General features: G+C 40.0%; 1 non-coding gene across 1 annotated transcript; it reads right to left on the bottom strand.

Moving 5' to 3' along the window:
• Positions 1–452: 452 nt before the first annotated feature.
• LOC130830674 (U2 spliceosomal RNA) lies at positions 453–643 on the bottom strand. The gene has a single exon (XR_009047843.1). It is a non-coding gene; the product is annotated as a U2 spliceosomal RNA (small nuclear RNA).
• Positions 644–10,866: the final 10,223 nt, after the last annotated feature.

Here is a 10,866-nt window from a genome sequence, read left to right as displayed (position 1 = left end):
AATCGGGGAATTGATGGGATTTTGCCATCTCATGAGGTAAGTTAGACATAAACGCCTTGTGATTTATACGTGAATGGTTTTTCATTGCGTATTGACGTAACTCTCATGAGTACATTACACTTCTCAGCTATCACGGTCAACTGAAGAAATTCTTCACCAGTTTTCTTTGTAAGGGAGAAATTAAGTGCATTCTTCACATTTTTCATGATAGTATATACTTATACTTCATCATGCTATCCCTTCACTAGAGTTGACACCTTACAGAGCATCCTGTTCCTTGTTTCAGGTGAAAGAACAAGGTTTAAAACGGAGAAATAGAGAACATTTGCAGCTTACGTTGTCCTAAAAGAGGGACCCTATTTCAGCCAGCTAATGTGAGTGGAAAAACCATCTTAAGAGATCTACATGTGAACGCTACTGATTTTTTTTTTTTTTTTTTTTTTATGCCCCCGAGGGGGTGCACCGTTTCTGGAAGTACTGCAATACCAGGTCGATGCGCGGAGTGGACAGAGCAAGCTCCTATTCCAACTCCCTGCTCCAAAAATCCGTTTAATATGTTGTCCTCGGATAGAGAACGTATCAGATATTAAACTGATAAGAACAGATACTACACTTGATCTTAGCCAAAAGGCCGAGAAGCGATAACGCTACTGATTTTAAAAGGCATCTTCTTGACAAGAAGCAAATGAACATTCTCTCTAAAAATCTAATCTGATGGCAAAACAGATCTGTGAGTGTGATTATTAAAACAATTGCCACCTTCTGGTGTAAAGTGATGTCAACAGCGAACAATCAGGAAGTCTCCTGCTTGGGTACAGTCAAGCACTCAAAGCTACCGTGAAATAGGATTGGACGGGACCTTTCATTTCATATGAGAGTTAATTCTTTAAATACAGTGAAGAAGAGGCAGCATTTTCCCCCCCTAGCAAGCAGCTAGAAACAAGTCTGCAGGAGGCCATATTTTTTCTTGTCTCTTAATGTGTGCATGTCTATGTTACCACGGATTCTGGCAATTAATTTATTCTTTACATGTAGTTTTCAGAAAAGAAAAAATGACAGAATTTCCCCAAAGGATTTATGCCTTAAAAAAAATTATCGTTCTGCATCTAAAATGTATATGAGAGGTTGAATTAAAAGGTTCCATTTCTTACGTTGCACACAAGCTTCCCAGCTGCTTTGGCATTTTCTTTAAGGGAGCACAGATTCATTTGGGGCTTACCCCAGAAAGAGCCATACACATGTAATTTGTGGCAAACCTCAGTTATGAAGACTTTCTGCTCTTCTCAACAAAGTTAAGTTGATAACCATACAAGAAGGAAATGCCACAAATATTCAGTAATTGAATATCCTGCACCGTGTATTAAAAGCATTTTGTAAGTAATAATTATACAAGCATGGTGCCTTGGATTTAAAACTCACTGACCTTAAATGAATTCATAGTAGATAAACAAATATTAATCATGTGACTTTATATGTAAATTTTGTCTTTTGCATCTCATGAAACTGTCCTTTGTGTAAAATCTGTGAACAATGCCTTTAATTTTCAAAACTGTGTACGTGTATCACTTCTTGAGCTTCTACAGTTGATAAAGCAAACATAGGAGTTAAAAAAATCAAAGATTAGGTGATCAATAACACATTTCTTCTCCATCAGATTATTTTTTCTATGTATAAAATTCCTGTTTGATTTTTCAATTATTCAAAATGTCAGAATGATAGATATAAAAGAGTAACCAACGAACCAGGGAAATCTCTGCCTAATAATGTTCAACATAAAGATTCAGAATGATGCTTCATGATGGGTTAAACTTTCCCCTGTTCTGCCTCATCAAGGTTCTCCCAATTTGACCCAATCCAAACCTATTACTTAATATACATCTAACAGTAAAATTGCATAAATGTTCACTAGGACAATAGAAGCTAAATGAGCAGTTTAGGATAATTTAATTAAGTTGTAGGTCTTCTAATATAATTCCGTAAGTATGTGAACTTTTAACTTGTGTTAACTCAATTTCCTTATGCTTTCATTTACCATTTGTTGGGGACATTACAGTGATTAGCCAAAGTCCTTCCAGCTCCTAATGTTCTCCATAAATTTTCATTTAAATTGACTGTCACTTTCTCACCATAATAAAGTAGATATTTGACATCTCAAAAAAAGAGAGCTGGTCCAGTATATTACGCTGGCAAGAAGTGGAATTTTTTTTTTTCTCTATCGCACAAAATCCACATAAAGTACACCTTAAAAAAGACCATTAAGTTTACACAGAATGAAGTGAGTTGAGTACTGAATATTCATAGATATGTTTATGCTGTAGAATTTCTTGAAAAAGTGGGCTTCTGTGTGCTCTTGGTATTGAAAACACACAGGATGTCATGTTCCCATCTAATTGTTGTATATTTGGTGGCTCTTACTGTGTAGTTGTTGAGTGTGTCAGCATTTGGGAACACTCAGTAGTAAGATAGGAAACTAACTGCTGTTATACTTCAAAGAGGTGAAAGATAAGAGTTAGCCAAATGGGCTCAACCCAGATGCGTCTCCTATACTTTCTCAACCCTGATAACTAAAGGGCTAGGTTGTATAATTGTGCTTTGAAAATTTTCAGTGAATACATTTGTTTTTGAACACAGCCCTAAAAAAAAAGTGAAATTATCTTCCCAGGAATATATATTTACCCCAAATTCTCTTTAGTTCCAATAAAATGGCAAGGTCAAACAGGTTTTGTTATAGCCAATTACTGTCCTTGAAGTTATCTAGGCAGTCCAAAAATAGAGGCCTCAGTTCAATGTCTGAAGTGACCTGAAAAACCCAGGAATGGTATCAGGTATGTTTCCCAGGTTTAGTGCTGGAATTTCTGCACTGGATAGACCAAGAATCCACAGGCAGCCGGAGCTACTTAAAAGTATCAGGAAGGCTGCAAGATAATTGCATGCAAGGGGCAAGGAACGTCAGTCCTTCTGGCTAACCGTTTCACATAAACCACTGCTTTTACAATCTGTTTGGCACCAGTCACTGGAGACAGCCTTCTTTAAAGCACTTTTCGTCCACAAAATGTAACACTCCACTGTAGAACCTTCCCGGCACCTATGCAAGATGAATATAAGGTGAAGTACAGTAATAGTAAGATTAATGTATATCGGGAACTTACTAGTTGCTAAGCAATTTGTAGATATGTTTTTCATCTATTTGTACGATTCTAAAGTGAGCAACTATTAGGATCCCCGTTGTACAAATAGGACCCTGAGGCGCCGTGAGATTAATTAAATTACCAAAGGTGGCAAAGCAAGGCTGCCCGGTTTTAGAGTCAGTGTTCTCAGCCATGACACTAAATCGGCCTTGTTACAGTCCTGTTTCACCTGCTGGATGGAGTTACAGTGAGACTCCCATGCATACTGGTGTATCTTGAATGCTGTATCTTAAGATATACATTTTCTTGTAACACAAGTAGTGCATGATTGTAAGAAATTTAGATAATACAGAAAATCCAGAAGAAGAAACGATAGTAGTATGTATATGTTAATCCCAAACTCCTAATTTATCTGCCCCACCCCCCTGCCCAGCTATCCCCTTTGGTAACCAGAAGTTTGTTTTCTATGGCTGTGAGATTATTTCTGTTAGGTAAATAAGTTCGTTTGTGTCATTTTTTAAACATTCCATATATAAGTGATATCACATGATGTTTGTCTTTCTCTCTTACTTCACTTAATGTAAAATAGGTAAGCAACAAAAAGCTACTGTAGAGCACAGGGAACTATCTCAATATCTTGTAATGACCTATAATGGAAAAGAATCTGAAAAAGAATATATATATATATATATACACACACACACACATATGTATGTATAACTGAATCATTTTGCTGTACACTTGAAGCTAACACAACGTGGTAAATTAACTATAGGTCAATAAAAGAAGAATAACAGTAAAGCAAGTTGTTACTAATTTCACTACCTAGTGATGACTACTTTTAGGAGTTTCTATTCTTCAAGTTGTTTTTCTATCCCTGTTTGAAGAATAAGAATTCAGTTCTACTGAGCATGTTCTTTTATAATCGAATATTTGATCTAGCAATTTATCATGAACATCGTCCAGTGTCTCGAAATACATTTCTATAACATCTCTTTGAATGGCTGCGTACCTGACGATTCTGCTTTTGAAAGAAGTCAAGGTACAACATTTCACAGCACCGAGACTCCACCTGAATTTCCTGTCTGGTCTCAGGTGGAACTATTGCCGCAGCTGTATTTCTAGAGGGCTTTAAAGTGGGGGCTCTGCAGAGGTGAGAGGGGATTGGGATTATGGACAATATCAAGAACAAGGGCAGCCTGTGCACACGTTGGGAGAGTCACTCTTCAAGCTGTCTGTTTCTCTTCTTCAATATCGCTGCGTGGTAAAGACATGCAAATATTTTATATCCAACAGTTTTGTAAATGGGTACCCCCAGGTAAAGGGGTAAAATAATTGGGTAACAGTGAGGTTAGTGTGAAGCCTTGGGAGGAAGGGGTAAAGGATTCTGGACCTTTAGTTGAGAGCCTTGGTCACCCAAGTTTCTCTTGCTTTCCTCGCTGACTTGCCTAAGGGTACAGGGTAAAGTGACATCTTTACCGAGCCCTCCCAGGTCAGATGCAATCAGATTGACTGATAGCTCTCAGAGAACTAAACAAAATTCTCCTACCTGGGCCGCCCTCGCTGGCCAGAGAAATGACTGATGAAGAGTCACTCTGAGCTGGAACTAGACCACCCTTTCAACATCTCATTTAAAACTGCATTGAATTAAGGTGGTTTCTGAATTATGTATTAAACTCAGCTACCAAATATAGCTTGGGTTGAGTATTTCAGCTAAATGTCTCCGAAACATCAACATCCACAAATCACGGCTCTTGTTCTCTTATTTGCTGGTCTGGTTGTCACTTCCTATTATGTTTTACTCTGGACTCAGGCGTCCTGGTGCCAAATATTGAACTGTCAATGTTAAACCAGCCTCCACCTCCTTGGTCTTCCTTCTTTGTCTTGAGCCTTGCAAGCTTCCAAGATCACCAATTTTCCTCAAAGTACATGAACTCTGTCTGCAATTTTGATGAAAGCACGAATTGGCACTCATTTTCCAGTGGGGAACACTTAGCTCTGTTACCCTTTCTCCAGGATCAAAGCCTCCGTCATACTCTCACTAATAATCACTAATGGAAGTGGTGGTGCTTGCTGCAATCTTCAGATTCATCAGGATCAGCGTTCACAATACTCCCTGGGGATATTGCTGCTGGTGCCAAGAGTCAGTCTTGGCGTCTGAATCTCTTTTTAAACTCTCCCCTTCCTCCAGCACACCCTTCCCATTCCTCCCCATCCCCACCCCTTCTTCCATTCATATCTACAACAAGTAATATCAACCAAGTCCTGTTAAACCTGCCTCCTCAGTACTACAGAATCCATTTTTCTCTCTCCATTTCCACTGCTACCCACCACCTAGCTTAGGGCACACTCATCGATTACTTGGGTTTCCACAACAGCATGGCCGCTGGTCTCCTCACCTTGACACAGTTCCTCCGGAATCGGTTATCTGCAATAATCAAAGTGATCTTTTAAAAAAATGTAGTCATGTTAAAAAGTTTACGTGACCTATGAGGAGGCTATGCATATGTCCCAGGTTTCTGGAACAGAACCGTTCCTGCTTGTTGAAATGATTAATAATGCCTCTTTCACTGTCAAGAGTGTTCTGTTTTAGAGAACAAACTTACACCGTCATATTACCTTGTCTCAGCTGGCCTCTGTCTACCTCTGCAGCTGGATTTTTCCTGCCCTTGCAGCTCCTGGGATGTGCTGTGTTCCCTCCCACCCAGGATCTTTGCTTATACTTTCCCTCTTTCCTGAATAGTTTTTCAAATCCTCTTTCCCTTCTATCTAATTTCTATTCATTCTTCAGATCCCACTAGAAAACAAGTTGTATGAAGGCAGGAACTTCTGTCTGTTTAGACCATGACTGTATTCCAAGTGCTCAGAATCGTGTCTCACACATCATACGCACTCAATAAATATTGACTGAAGAAGTGAATCTTCTTTTCAACCATTAAAAAAATTGAAGTATAGTTGATGCACCATATTATCTAAGTTACAGGTGTAAAATATACTGATTCACAATTTTTAAAGGTATACTCCGTTTATAGTTATTATAAAATATTGACTATAGTCCTGGTATGTTACAATATATCCTTAGAGCTTATTTTACACATAATAGTTTGAGTAAGTGAATACTGACTCAAGCATTACTTCCTCAAGGAACACATCCCTCCCTTTCCCCCCACTCTTCCCCAGGATCTGTTCTTTATGAAATGTCGTTATAAAACCATGAATCTCTTTCAGAGTATCATCTCAGTTTTGGATCATACAGTCATTGGTTCACTAGACTTTGTCTTCAATGGAAGCAAGAGCCCTTTCCATTCTGCTTATTTTTGAGTCTGCATCATACATCATACTGATCAAAAAATATGCGTTAAATAGATGTATGATGTCAATAACATCATATTCGGCATTTTAGCAATTCTAAAGAAAAGTTAGTTATGGTATTTTTTCTCTAGAAGCTTAGACTTTACCAGAGGGAAAGAAAAGGCCAAAATGTACAAGCAGGTGGCAGTACAAGATGACGTATTGACTCAGAATTTGAGAACAAAGAAGCCTAGAAATTACATAGATCAGCCCTAACTCATCATAGTGGCATTCAGTGCCTGTCACACAGTGATTGTGACAATCCTATGAGGTGTCTGGATAACAGGCACTTATAGAGGTTCAGAGGTGAAAAATACTGCTGTGTCCTTGCGTGTCAAGGAAAGATTATGAAAGAAGTAAACTTGAACTGAGTTTTGAAGAATTCATTCTCTAACAAATATTTGTTAACTATCTACTATATACTAACAAGAATAAGACACCGTCCTTGTCTATGTAGATCAAGGGTTAGCAAGCTACTGCCCTCAGGCCAAAGCTGGCCATGTGGTTTTGAAAATAAAGTTTTGTGGGGACATAGTCACCCCCATTTATTTACATCTTATTTACAGCTGCTTTTTCACTACAGCAGCAGAGTTCAGTAGTTACAACAGAGATCATATGGAAAATTGTTACTATTTAGCCCTTTACAGAAAAGGTTTGCTAACTGCTGAGTTAAACTCTCAGGCTTGAGTCAGGGAGACAGCCATAAAACACCAAAATTGCACAACATATGAGCTTAGAAGAGACATGTTGGAAGCTTTATGGAAGAGTCGAGAAAGAGGAAGTGCTTAATTAGTCAGGAAAGGGAGACCAGAAGAAAGGACACATGAGTGATGTCTTGAAGAATCAGATGATCGGTAGGAATTTGATCTTAAAGAAACAGAAGAAGGAAAAAGAGGAAACACTAAGAACTAAGGTGAGAATGCATGGATGAACAAATATTATTTGGGGGGAAATACATAGAACTTCCAGTTGGGACCAAAGATTTCCACTGGGAAGCACAGGATGAAAACTTCATTGAATGAGGCCAAGGGAACTATACAGAGAGTCTCCAGCATAAGCTGAAACAAAATTCACCATGAAAGCAATGGACAGACTTGGAAGGCTCTGGTCCAGGACAAAGATAACAAAAAAGGGAATAGATTCATAGACTCTGAGTCTATGACTTGGAATGGCAGAGAATCTGGGGGACCAATAAGACAGTCTATTAAAGAAGACAGAAGAACTTGGAGCTCTGAGAGCTAATTTAGCCCACAGAAAGGTCTTTCTTTGTCCATATTTCAAAAAATTAGTTGTCTGCATTTATGAAAGGATATTTTGCAGAAGAATCTAAATATCCATGGTTTATTATAAATCAGAGACTCCGGCAACACTGGCCACACTGGGCTTGCATTCTTGCTTGCCAGCAACGGATTGGGGCTGAGCTGTGTGGTGTAGTGTTGGCCCGAGCAGACTGAAGTTAATTGTGCAGCATCACCCCTGTGGGCATGGGATTTGTGGCCTGCGATGCTATCATCTGGACATAAAGTTTGAAAAAGTCATTAATTGGGATGGAGCCAATAATTCACCTTTCTTTCCCTGCCCTGAACTCATATCTACTGACTGTTCTTTCTGAAGCTTTCTGAAGAGTCAGCTGGGTGTGTGTGTGTGTGTGTGTGTGTGTGTGTTAGCCTCTTAATTAGAGTATGATAGACCTTGTAGGTGAATATCTGCCTTAGGGTTAGGACCTCTGATTTTATTCTATCGTCGCCTTTCTCTTTTCTCCCTCATTAATTTCTCAGAGCCCACATCTTACCTGCAAACCGAACATTCTGACCCCCAGCCCCGTTTCCTAATTTTGTAGTTTCCATCTACTCCTTCTTGCTTAAAGAAGCACAACAGCTTTTGTTGGTGCTTTTCAGTAGAGTTTTATTTTTAATTCTTCCTCAAACGAAAACTGTTCCTCCCAAGAAGGCTTTTTAAGAGGGTAGCTTGTGTTACAATCCCAAGAGGGTTCTTTAAAATCCTTCATACCGATGTTTTTCTAGTATTGCCTGGCTGTTAAAAATAGGCTACAATGAATTTCAGTATAACTCCTGACGATATGTGATTCCAAGGGAGGGAAATGCTGTAAATGGCAGTTAATCTGTTTGCACTCCTGCTGAGCTGGGGTGCTTCCCCGATACCCCTCCCTGGGACTCTGAACACACCACTGACACATGGCTTCATACCTAGGGAGCAGACCCCATCCTGGATTCTGCTGAGCAAGCGTTAGAGTTACACGTCCATGTCTAAAGCCTGGTTTTGATCTGGTTACATGTGTTTTATGTTTTGAGAAAAATGATTTGGTCCTTGAAAAACAGTTTAGGCCAGAAATCTGTGTGAAAAGTAGGCTATAACAGTGGGGACCCTGCCAGAAGGCTTAATAACTACTATATTTTCAGTATTTTATAAGAAATGCAGAGGATAGCATGTCTGCATTCCTGAATACCAAAAATGTAAGGCATTATCTTATCCTAGTTGGAAAAGGCTAGCCACAAACCTAATTCCGTGACCTTAATGTTCCCCTGCCTTGTCTGCAAAGGGAAGGGGTTAAAATAGATGATCCTAAGGCGCTTCTGTGCCAAGTCTGTGAGTTGAGATGGATGGTGGAACTGTGCCTGCCCATCGGGAATCTAGGTATTCACGATGCCTGAGTCAAACTGCATGGACCGAGAAGCTGCTGAAACCCCAATCCCTCCCTGGGGTAAGGACTGGGATGGGGCAAGACTGAGCGCTTATACAGAAATCCTCTGCAATGAAAGGAAAAGTGTGGGCTTTGACTTCAGACAGACTAAGGTCCCCATTCGAGTTCTTCAACCTCACATTGTTTACTCAATTCCTCTGCCTTTAGGTTTCCTCTTCTACTAAAGAAGTATTTGTCTGTATTTGTCTGCTTGTGCTGTCCAAACAAAAGGCCACAGACTGGGTGGTGGGGGGGCTTAAAACAACAGAATTGTACTTTCTCATGGTTCTGGAGGTTGCAAGTGCAAGGTCAAGGTGTTATCAGGGTTGGTTGGTGAGGCCTTCCTATCTGGCTTGGAGATGGCCACCTTCTCCATGTGTCTGTCATGTGGCCTTTCCTCTGGGCATGTGAGAGAAAGATCTCTGGTGTCTCTTCCTCTTCCTATAAGGACACCAGTATAAAGGGGCTTAGGGCCCCACCCTTATGACCTCATTTAAACCCAATTACCTACCTAAAGGTCTTGTCTCCAAATATAGTCACATTGAGGGTTATGGCTTCAACATGTGGATTTTGGAGAGCACAATTCAGTCCATGACATCTCCCTTAAGGACCATTGTGAAGAGGAGACAGAAAATGACATGACATAACAAGACACCTGACAAAAAGTTTGTGGCCCATTTTAGAGCCCTATCCAGAACCACATGTGCAACCCAAAGAATGGATTCCCTTAAGAAAGAGTCCTTACCTCATTATACAGTCCCTTAAGAAAACGATTAAGCAGCAATTGATAAATATGAGGTTTACTTTGTAAAAGACTTGATTTTCCCTACAGTACAGTGTATATTTCTTTAAATATTGTTTCAAATCATTTATTTCTTTATTATCAATAATTAGAAATTTATTTGGTTTCTAGACCACCTTTCTTTTTCTATGTCAAGCAAAATTGATTGGAGGAGGTGAAAGAGAGCAGGACTCTATGGTCCTGTCCCCTTATGTCTTTGCCTGCCTTTTGTCTATAGAAAACCTGTAGCCAAAGAACAAGTTTAATCAGAGAAGTGAGGAAATGTAGAAGTAAAGGGAAACAGTCAAATAGGACAAAATAATAATAGTTTAGTCATAAAGCAAACTCGAGGACTTTTAATTCTTCCTCAAGGGCTGTAGATAATATTCTGAGCCACGTCCTGGGAGCTGTCTTGTAGATCCTGAAACCCCCACCAGGTGGAAGAAGTTAACTATGTGATGACCAGACTGAAGCCATGACATACGCTGCCACAATTCCAAGAGCTGACCTCAAGGAAATGGGGAAAAATCGACCCTGGACCTGAAGATTAACTGTACTTAAAGCAATCAAAATAATGCTGCTTAAACCACCGCGTGACCATTTTCAAGATGACTGTTGGAGCTGACTGTGCTGTTTCTGCAGGTAGCCCCCGCCCTCCGCCTATACACCCCTGAAACTCGCCTTTCAAAGTACTTGCCCACTGATTGTCAATGGGGATTTGGCCTCTGGGTAGGAGGTCCACCCCCATCCCCCACTGTCTCCAAAATGAAGCAAACTTGCCTTTCTGCCAACGGTGCCTCTCGAGTATTAGCTTTTGAGGGGCGAGCAGCTGGATCCCACTTCTGGTAACAGAGGGATGCTGCCCAGTGCCTACCCCTTCCTGATGGGCATCACCTGCTTCTACA

This window comes from Hippopotamus amphibius, chromosome 10 (genome assembly GCF_030028045.1).
Source record: "Hippopotamus amphibius kiboko isolate mHipAmp2 chromosome 10, mHipAmp2.hap2, whole genome shotgun sequence".
In the NCBI taxonomy this organism is placed as follows: Eukaryota; Metazoa; Chordata; class Mammalia; order Artiodactyla; family Hippopotamidae; genus Hippopotamus; species Hippopotamus amphibius.
This window is presented reverse-complemented; position numbering and strand designations above follow the sequence as displayed.